This window comes from Vicia villosa, linkage group LG5, assembly GCF_029867415.1.
Source record: "Vicia villosa cultivar HV-30 ecotype Madison, WI linkage group LG5, Vvil1.0, whole genome shotgun sequence".
NCBI lineage: Eukaryota > Viridiplantae > Streptophyta > Magnoliopsida > Fabales > Fabaceae > Vicia > Vicia villosa.
Genome location: NC_081184.1, coordinates 65417670 through 65429529, shown reverse-complemented (window position 1 = coordinate 65429529; position 11860 = coordinate 65417670).

Genomic DNA, 11860 nt, shown 5'->3' with positions numbered 1-11860 from the left:
GGTACCATGCAAGATTGAGTTTTGCTAGATGCTTGGATCAAGGGCTTTTGACCGGATGCCGTGAAGATTGTGCCTGATCTTTTCTTCCGCTGTGTATTATTATCATTGTGTAGATATATTCATTGTATCCATCTTCAAAGTGATTTCGAAATGTATACATCATATGTTATTATTCCTAACTTTTGTATGTACTCGGTACCAGTTATTAGTATTCTGCTGATATGATTCTAGACACATATTGGTAGGGTATTACAATTGGTATCAGAGCAGGTCGATTCTTGTCCCTGCCATGAGACATCACTAGCAATTCTCTTCTCCCTCACATATGTGTGTTGCTAGCCCGATTTTTACTATCGTAGTATTCATTCGTTGAGCCTGGCCAGCTCACTGAATGTATATGGGATATATAAGATCGTGGTTGAGCCACTACGAGGAAGCGTAAGATCCAAAACAACTCAAGATGAAGTAGTAGAAGTCATTTGAGTAGAGGGAATGTTGGGATTATCCGCTATAAGAGGAGTTTTGATCGAGGAATCATGGACAACCCAACTATCGTAGGAAGGTTTGAGACGATTGGAAATTCCATGATTCTGATTGGACGGAGCGAACTTTCTCTGGATCCTGGTAGAAGTGGATGAAATTCACGAAGCGACTGGGTAGTAATAGAGTAAGGGAATTCTGTGATAAATCCCAACTTAGGAATTTGTTGCTCGATCATGGCGTCAGTAGCATACATGGATGGAGAAACGGATGAATGGAAGACTTCAGGGAGTTTGGACCGATATATTGGATATTTTAGTTACTCTGGCCTGGGTAATACTTGCGTGGATAAGGTACTACACTTCGACTCGTTCTGGTGTACCCCAAGTAGTAGGTAGTTACCCAATGAAGGACTGATCGAACAAGTGGAAGTGGTGACCCCCATTGGAAAAATTCCTAGACATCTATTCTAGTGAAAGGAATTACTGCATCTCCATGCTCATTCTGAAATATGTGAGTCCTAGAACTACGCTAGGAGGCAGCTGAATGAATGATAATGTAGAGTGCAGTGATCCTTGTTCCCTACTAGTTGTGATTCATCTAACCCTGTGTAAAGCCTTAGAACTACGCTAGGTGTTGGGTACTTAGGTGGATTGAACTAGTGGTTATCTGCAACAACGACAGATTGAACGCATTTTGTGATTGTTGTTATAGCCATGATATTCTGATATGGTGGGAGTTAGCTATAGAAAATTGTGTGCGCCCTGTGTGAACGAGTGCACATCTGGCTTGGAACTTGGACGGAATTCTTATCTAGTCAGATCTAGCTTGTTGCGTTCAGAGGAAGTTAACACTGGATGTGTGACACTCTTAGGTTTAAGAATCCTAAGGAGTGCTGTTATACCCCAAAATTTGCCCGCATCTTTTTCAAGAAGAAGGCAACAGACTTCTGTCTAAAAATTGGGAGTTTTATATAATCTTGGATTTTATTTCACAAATATCCTGATTTTATGAATACTCGGTTTTTAGAATATTTCTTATACGGTATTTTGGTTCGCTTTTGAATTTATTCTTACACAAACGCCAAGTACTGTTTATCACTTCACAACACACTGTTTATTTGAGATTTATTTGCAGATAAATAGTACTGACGCAATTGGTACAAAATTAAATTTTTGCAGGCGCAGAGTCCGGGGATTCAGACTGTACTGATAATAATTAAATTATTATTAGTTTTTGTTTCCCACTAATTTTTGTACTATATTATTATTTTCAAAATCTATATTATTATTTTCAAAATCTCTTCCTTTCTTTTCAAATCTCTTTCTTTCAAGTCAAATCCTAACTTTATTCTATACATCTCTCTTTTCAAACCCTACCATACACTTTCTTTCAAATCCTACTACCACTCAAATTTTCCTTTTTTGGACGGAATCACTTCATTCCCCAACGTCTCTATCCTTTTTTTCACTCTATAAATACCTCTCATTTTTTCCATAAATTCTCACATCAAATTTCAACTCATTTCTCAAACTTCTAACTCATAGTTATTTTCTCTTCTTCCCGACAAAAAAGGCAAAGTGGATGGATACGTGTTTTCTTATGGTCATCACTGTCTTGGTGGTGATCATGTATTTTTTCTGTCTACATAGTCCTGAAAAATGCGGACATGGGTTGCTTACACTTCCGTTCATTTATATGTTGCTATTTATAGCATGGGTCTTTAATCGTCATTTTTAAAGTTTGTCGTATCTTTCGCTTTCAAATAATGTACCGTTCATTATATTTGCCGTAGTATTCATTATATTATGTAATATTTGTACTTTCAGTATTAAATGTCGTACTATCTGTCGTACTGTCATTTAATTATCAAGATAATATTATGTGTGTTTATTTCTAGTTAAATATATATTTTTCTGTGCATTAAATATTTTTCAAGGTTATTATCTGTAATTTCGTTCACGTACAGTATATTTTATTTATTTATTATGTTTTGTGTTTTTCTAACAACTCATGTAATTAAATTTTCACCATTAACACAACAAAAAACAAAAATAAAAAGTTAACTTTAACTGTTACGTTAATGCCCAGACAGCCAGTTGACAGTCAAACTCGTTGACAGCACGATTCTCCGTGTTTTGTACCATCAATCAAATCAATCTTTTGCATTTCAAAATTCCAAGATTTTTGTTCTAGAAGTCTTCTGATAATCACATGATCAGTAGAGACTCGGCACTGCACAAAAATCAGGTACGCTTAACTGTCTCCTACACGAACAGTCCCTAACTAGGGTTTTTGTTTTTTTCAGGAGAACAAGTTTTTTGAGACCATAAATGGATTTCATGGACCTCCATATGTCTCAAAGTACCACCAGACAAATTTTCAAACTTCAATTCACTCAGACGCACAGTCAGCAGCTCAAATAGTCAATAGACAACCAATTTGACCGAAAAGTCAACAGACAGTCAAAAATGAATTTTTTTGTCAACATCCATATCTTTTCAAAAGATTCATCATTTGATCAATGGTTGATCATAATTCATCAAGAAAAGATCAGAAATCAACAAAACCCTAAGTTTCAAAATTAGGGTTTTCTCCTAAAAAGTCAACTGAACTTTGACCGGCCATAACTCTCTCCTCGTTCATTCAAAAAATTCCAACTAAAGCTTGTTTTGAAGTAAATTCAATTATATTTCAAATGCAATTGATCCCATGGTCATTGGATTTACAATTCGAAAAATATGAGCTCAGACATTACAGGTCATTTTCAAAGTCAACAAAAAGTGGTTTTTTTGTCAAAGGCCATAACATCAAGATAACTTCTCCAAATGAAAAAAAGTTTCCAAAGTAGCTTGTAGAGGACATCTTGAGGTTTCTAAAAAGTACAAGAACTCCTTCATATGATCCAAATTGAGGGATTTATGCCTTGTTGAAGTTGGCTATTTATTGGGAAAATGCATGAAACCAACATTGATCAAAAATGTTTTTTTTCCAAAAGAGGCCAAGTTTTCATGATCCAAACATGATTCTAATGATGCTAAGGGCCTCCCACGACCAACCTAAGGCCCATAACATTTTTATTTCTTTTTTAGTTTAACTTTATTACATTTAAAGTTAAATTAAAAAAGAAATGGTGTAAGATAATGATACAATGCTTTGTTCTTAAGCAAAAGCCATCAAAATTGATCCAAACTCTGCAGCATAGAAGTACATGGCAGGCCTAGAGCAAGAGGGTTGAAGAAATTCAAAGACATGGCCAAAAATTCAAAGTTTTTATTATTTAAAAATTCAAAAGTTCAAAGATCATCAATGCTTCTTAGCTCTAGTTTGCAGCACTTCCATGGCCTATAAATGAACTAGAATACTTCAGTAGACACACACACACGAAAATACATCAAAGGAATAGCTAAGAAATTCACAAAATTCTCAAAAAAATCTCAAAACTTTGTAATTTTCGTTTTCTAGTTTCCAACCGTTATCAATACAAACTAATCATTCTAATCATCTCTTGGGACCTAATATAGTAAGTTGGAATCATTACTCATGGATATATGCTCATATAACTCATGTTTCAAGAGTAACATATTCATGCATATTATCAACTTTTAATATCTTCGTGATAATCGTGTTTAAATGAAAGCTAATGCCTTTGTTATCTTTTTGAGATCATATGGAGTAGATTCAACGTATCACATGTGAGCTTAAAGCCTTGAGTCATGGTGTGCCATGGTTGAAGCTCAAAGCTTCAACCTTTTCGTTTTCATACTTAACATGGCCAAATGAAAAAACTAACATCACTATTGGATTCAGAAGGTCTTGTTTAGTAAATCTGGGCCGTTGTTGTTTTTGTTTCACGCGTTTTTTGTAGGTTTCAAAAATCCAGAAATTCGAAGGTGAAAATCCGCAGGTAAAACTGCAGGAAAGTGCGTAGCAAAATCCGTAGGTACCATTGAAGAAGATGATGAATAGTAAAGAGGACTTGTTGACCGCTTGCATGGCATTTCCTCTTCTTTTCATTCGCTGGTCAGCTCATGTGGGTCCCACCTGGAACTTTTGAATGCTGACTGATCCAGTGATGCACTTCTATCCACGCACACCATGTACCTCTCCAATCTGAGCCAAAAGATCAACCTATATCATCATCTAACGCTCATAAACACCTGAACACCATACTCCCTCATAGATCAAACACACAGGATCAAAGATTTATTATATTTTCTATTTTATTTAGTTTTCTTTGCAAAATTATTTAAAAATAGTTTTAAAAATCAAAAAAATATAATAAAAATATTTTTAGGTTGATAAAATAATATATTATTTTGTGACATAAAAATATTTTATTTTTCTTAATAATTAAAATATTTTGTTTAATTAATTAGTATATATTTATATATTTGCTTTTTAATTATTTCAACCTATCAATAAAATCAAAAAAATATTTTCTTTTTATTTAAATTAAGTTTATATATTATAAACTAATTTTGTACATATTTAGAGTTTTTTTTTTCTTTTGAAGTTTAATTATGTGTATAATTATTTGTAATTATATGTTAATTAACTTAATAATCTCCAAAACAATTTCAAAAATCCCAAAAAATTAATTTTATTAGTTGACACATAACTTGGACATATTTTAGACTTAACCTTTTTAGGTTTAAATTTTATTTATAATTCTTAGCTTTTTAATTAAATTAATTATGCATTAAGTTTAATTAAAATCAACCATCTAAAAAATCCAAAAATACTTCCCTTTATCTTATTGCAATTTAAATTCATAGATAAGTGTATAAGTTGTCAAAATCATGTAAATAGCATAGTTTACATTTCTCGCACAATCGATGTAATAGCGTAGATTTATTTTCCGCATTTTACATTCCCGCGCTTTAATTTCTGTACATATAAAACTGCGTGTATGTCAAAGATAATAACTGAAGCGTTAGATCACTAAATTCAAAAGACAAAAATATCTGAATCAGAACACGATCACACTTGCACCTCTTAGGGTAATCCCTCTGTTACTCTTTTTAAAACCATTTCTACTGTTTCAAATACAATTCAAATAATTTCTTTCTGTATCTAGTTAAAGAAAATTTTCTAAAAGAAAATAGGAAAGGACCTTATAAATTTAGGGTAGATCTCCTAATTGCTTGCTAAAATCAAACAAAATAACAAATGTTTCACATATCACTGTGTTTTTCAAAACAAAACTTTCAAAAAAGACAACATTTTGTATATATCCAAACAAGGATCATTACGAAGTTAAAGATCTTTTTTCAAAACATCTTTCGAAAGATAAAACACTTTGTATATATCCGCACAAGGATCATTAAAAAGTTAATTTACAAAGGTATTTTAAGACCACATACAAGCATTTCAAAGCAAGACAAATGATTCAAACAAGTGAGCTAAGCAATTAAGAGCCCATGGATAACCATGGATACAAAGGGGTGCTGTCATACCCCAATTTTTGACCTAAGATACCACCTCATATCATTTGCATATGCATCATTTGCATCTCTAACAAATTGCATAGCTTGTGTTTGTTACTTGTGACTCAGCAGGATTTAAACAAGAAATCACTCATCAGTACAAGCAACAGTCAATTAGGGTTTTGTTCCCCCTTCATCTCAAATGAATCATCTTCATCAACAATCAACATTTGGTCCTCAGAGATTCATTTCAACAAGCTCAAAGACTTTGAATCAACCAGATTAGGGTTTTGACTGAAGATAGCACACCCCTGACTTTTGCTCAGGATTTGACCTAATGACTTGGGACATGACCTCAAGACCCCAAGTACATCATTTTGGCCTAATCTATTGACTCAAGACATCTCCTACACAAGGATTGATCAACAGTGAAATTTCAAATCATCAGATTATGGTTTTGAACTATCAGGGACCAAAATCAGGGATCACATTTGGGAAACCCTAAAAATCCCCAGGAAGTCAATCAAAGGTTTCAATCATCTTCAAATAATCCCTATGACAATATCCAGTGGAAATTGCATCTCAATTCAAGATCCACAGTCATCAATTTCATCAGGTCGACAATTAGGGTTTTTTTGACCTAATTCACTGAACAACTGACTTTTTAATCAGGACATGGTGCCACAACTCAAATCATGGCTCAATATCCTCTAATGCCTCAATATGATCCATTCATACCATTCATTTGATGAGGATAGCCTGGTTCATTGGAAATCTCCAGAAACGCGATTCGTCTAAAAAAGTCAACTGTACAAGATCACCATTGACTTTTGGGGAATTTTGGTCAACCATGACTTTTGAAGTTTTGAATCATCAATATATGATATATGAAGTCATTTGATCAAGAAAAATCAAGAAAATCAATCAAGAATCAAAAAGTCAAAAGTTTGACTTTTCATACTTAGAAAAATTTCTAAGTGTTTTTCATGGTTTTTTCCAAACTTTGGAAGGGAATTTCTCAAAATTTCACCTACAAACTGAAAAAAACTTCCAACATGAAAGTTGTAGATTTTGATCCAATAAACAACTTTGACACATATAATTTTTTTCCATAAGATCAACCATTTAAGAGATATGGAGCTTCAAAGTTGGTACTTTTTGAAAACTTCACTCAAAATCTCATTTTCTTCAAAGTTCATGGATCTTTTTCACCCATTTCCTTAAAGGTCTTGAAGAAACTTTCAACTAGGGTTTTGAAGTATGCAACATAAGCTTTCCAAAATGTCCAAGAGCATGAAAAAATATGGAGTGTAGCCATGGTTTTGAATTTTGACATTAGTGAACTTTTCACTTGAAATTTCATGCCATTTTCACTAAGTTATGAACCAATTTGCCAAATGATCCAAGTAATGATACATAGAGGCAATGATTGGAGATATTTTTCTGATTTGAGATCAGAATGGAAGAGGATAAGAAGCTTGAGTTTTAACCATGGTTTGGTCACTTTAACCATTTTGCATTAAATGTAAAAGATTCCTTTTTATCTCTTAAGCCAAATCACCAATTCTTGAAGCAAGTTGCAAAGCTCTGAGTTCAGACACTTTGGCCTATAAATAGAGGTCCTTACCTCATTCAAAATCACACCAAAACCTCACAAAAGATAGGTTTTCTCTTTCTTTCTTGAATTGCAAGTTTTAAATTTCAAAGAGAGGTAGAAAACTCAACCTCCAAACCCTTGAAGTTCTGGCCAAAGTAATGATTCTAACATCTCATAAACATCATATATGATGTGTTTGAACCATTCACACACCTCAAATCATCCCAAAACTCAGAATCATCATCTCACCTCCAAATATGTATAACACTAGCCTTATCATGCCAAAATCCATACCAAGCAAATTCTGTCCAAACTAACCTTCTAAACATCATCCATATACTTCATATGAACTGTTCCAACCATCATACATGATCTGAAACACCAAAATCACTAAGCTTGATTCTCACTTAAGTCATACTGCAGATCGGGTACCATAGATTGATCAAGAGGTTTCCAGTTCATTCCAGGCATTCAAACACCTTCCATAAGGTCCATTGATGCTGTCCAGATCAAGAAACAACAACTGGAACTCCTCATTTGCAGAATCCGATTCTCACTTTTGCCGTTTTTGAAGGTAAGCTACTTGAACTTCAAACTCTATGAATCATGCATCATGAATGAAATATGAACATACCATCTCATTTCTGCACACATGAGGATCATTAACCCTCAATCAATTGCTATTTATCTTGCACATACACGATTTTAGATTGAATCATAGAATTAGGGTTCTTCGTGTTCATCAGAAAATTAATGATCTTAGAGTGAAAATAAATGAAATTAAAGGTCGCCATCTTGTTCCTTGTGAAAAACCGAGTGAGATAGACCCTTTGATCGATCAAAACAACACAGATTTGAAGAAGTTCAAAATTCAGTTAGGGTTGTGTTCTTGGCGCGTTTTTTCGTTCAAAGAATTCAAATAACTGTTTTAAAATATAATATATTGAACGCGTATCATAAACAAGCTGCACGCGCAGCTCAGTTGGTCCATGTTTTGGTTGGTAAGAGAGAGGGCGTGGGTTCAAACCCTTGTGGAGACAAAACATTTTTTTAACAACTATTTTTCTTTCATTTTCTTTTACAACTTCATTTAATTATTTAACACATCAAATTAATTCATTTTTCATTCATTTTTTACACACTTCTTGTTTAACATATATATTTTAAGAATATAAAAAAAATCATCAAAAAATATTTATTTGATACATTTTTAAATAGGATTAAAATGACTTGTTTTTAAGTATTTTTAATACTTTTAAAATATTATTTTTCATTTGATTTTCAAACTTAATCACTTGTAAATATTTTTGGAGCAAACCCTAATCATCTAAGTGTTAATTGAAGATAATCTTTTTGTTTATCTTGATTAATTTGACTCCTTTCAAAATTCAAATCATTTTAAAACAAGCGATCGCGATTCTTCTCAAAAACGATAAACCATTTCTTTTTGATTTTCAAAGAAAACTATTGATTAAGTCTTTTTAATTGATCAATTGATTTTCAAAACAATGTGGGGCCTCTCGAATATTAGAGAGTATAAGACCCACTCCTTTTTCCTTTTATACAGTTTTTTTTTCTTTAAACAATAAACTTCTTTCAAAACAAACTTTCAAACAGTTTTTCAAACGACGCGTCTGTTAATAAAACAATCAACCATGTTTTCAAAAATATACCATGGGCCTCCATGTAGGTATAAGTCCCAAGCCCCTTTTGTACATACCCATTCTTGTACATGAAATTAGGTATTTCATTGTACACACACATTTTTGTACATATCTCAATCTGTTTTTTTAACTTTGAATAACAAACCAAAAATGAAGGTTTTCTTTAAATCTTCCCAAAAATATACCATGGGCCTCCATGTAGGTATAAGTCCCAAGCCCTTTTGTAAATACCTGTTTACATAGCTTTGAATAAACTCAATGGGACTCTCCCCGAGTATAAGTCCCGAGCCCTGTGTATACAAATGGATCATGCTTACAGGTATATTTCCTTCATAAACTCCATTATATACACACTTTGTCATATATGTATAACTGTTCATATTTGTTCATGTACTTGTTCATATTTGTTCGTACTTGTTCATATTTGTGATTGTGTTATATATATTTGTTCAACTTAGTACAACACTAGGTTCCCCATAGCCTCCTATTGGGCTTCGTGCAAAGAATCTCCCTAGTTTAGGTTAGGACATAGAGTATGGTTTCCCGGTGAAATCGCTCTAAGAGCTCAAACCAACTATACCACGCCTCCCCTTGGGCTTTGTACAAACGAGTGACCCTCCCATAGCCTCCTCTTGGGCTTACAATGCAAGGACCCTGGATTGTCCCTCCCATAGCCTCCTCTTGGGCTTACAATGCAAGGACCCTCGGATAGCCTCCTCTTGGGCTTCGTACAAGGACCCACGGGCTTCTTATAAGCATCCCAAATATCCTAAACAAATACCCTAGGAGATTAGACATTTATCATCTCTATGATAGGAGTATCTCTTCTATATCATCACAAACAATTAATCAATCAAACTTTTTTTTTTGCCACAAGGCTGGCTAATCAATCAAACCGTTTTGCCACCATACTGGCTGATTAATCAAAGTTTTTGTCACAAGGCTGACTTCATTGAAACTTTTGCCACAAGGCTGGCTGATTAATCAAAACTTTTTGTCACAAGGCTGACTTCATTGAAAGTTTTTGCCACAAGGCTGGTTAAACAAAAACATCTTTATCATTCTAAGCGCCATAAGTGGCATGGCCCAGGGCTTATAATGAAAAGATTTTCAAACAAAAATCAAACAGATGTATGTGATGATATAGATTAGATACATCGAACATTGAGATGACATTTGTCTCTTTTCCTTTGCTTCCACTAGCATAAGTGGGAACTACGATTGCTCTAACTTTCTCAACATCCCTTTGAGAATACGTAGGCACAAGGTCGTATCCTTGGCGAGCAAAACAAAACAAAAAAAACCATTCAAACCTTAGCACCCGTAGACCCCGAGCTACAGATGCTCTGATTCCCTTTAAGGGATATGTATGCAGAGGATCGCGATGATCTTTGCGAGCATAATCAAACAAACACCTTAGGTCCCACCTATTTCACAAGAACCTCCACCACAAAGGATGAAAAACAAAACAAAGAAACCTATAGAGTACTATAGATACGTTTGGTGCTAATACCTTCCCTTCGTATAACCAACCCTCTTACCTGGAATCTCTCCCCCACTTATGCATTGCTTTTAGTTTTGGGCTTTGCATCTGTTTTTTTAGGTTATTGCAGCTTTTTTCCTTTTCCTCCTTTGGAAACAATAAAAAGTTTGGTCGGTACAAAAGAAAAATCATTTTTTTGAGCACTCGAGCCCAAAGAAGGCATCAGGTGTCTCATCCCGAAAAAAGATAACGAATTTTCCCCGCGACAGAAAAATGGCGACTTCACTGGGGACAAAACTTTTTATTGTTTCCAAAGAAAGGGTTATTTCTATTTGTTTTGTTTTCATTTTATTCTTGTTACATGTGTGGTTCTTTGGTTCTGTTACTTATGTGGCTCTGTTACAAGTGATACATTATGGACAAATCCTAACCCGGATTAAGTACACATAAGAATTAGGTGGAGGGTATAGTCATGTATGGCATACAAGGAGTTAGTCCTTAAAAAGTCAGCATGAGAATCCTTCCGCTCAGTGGAGGTTCCTTGTTTGTAGTACATGTTTAGCAAGTTGAGTTGCGAAGACATTATTGCTTTCATTGAACTGTAGAAGCTGAGTTGGCTGTAGAACCCATAACCCATCCTGGCCTTATTAGGACGTGGTGCAGAAACGATCCAGGTGAAGACTTGGATAGTTGTCATGCGGAGAACCACACTCAGACGAGTTTTTCTTGAGAATATTTCTAGCTCACAAGTTCAGTTGTGCAAGCCGGTAATATCCGAAAGAAAAATGTAGACTCTGACGTATCAGTAGAACATGTTTTGCAGGTGATAAACCCTAGTACTATCCCATGTTTGGTTCTCTGACCTCATGCTCGTGACGCTGGACCTTTGAACCTATGTGTACTATGTTTGAATTACCATGTTTGTAGTACCATGTTTGCGTTACCATGTTTGCTTTACCATGTTTGAATATGTGGCATCCACGCATCCATGCATTCATACATTCAAAAAATCCATCTTTTTCCATAAAAATATGATTTTTCCAAAAAAAATTTTTTTGTAGAGAATTTTCTTTGCAAACATTATAGGATTAAGTTATGGAAGGGGTAAAAAGGCATACCAAAAAGTACGATTTCAAAATGCCTAATGTGGAAAGGCTGAAAGAATTAGCATCTTTTGTACAAGATCCTTCTGATTTTAGGAAAAGCC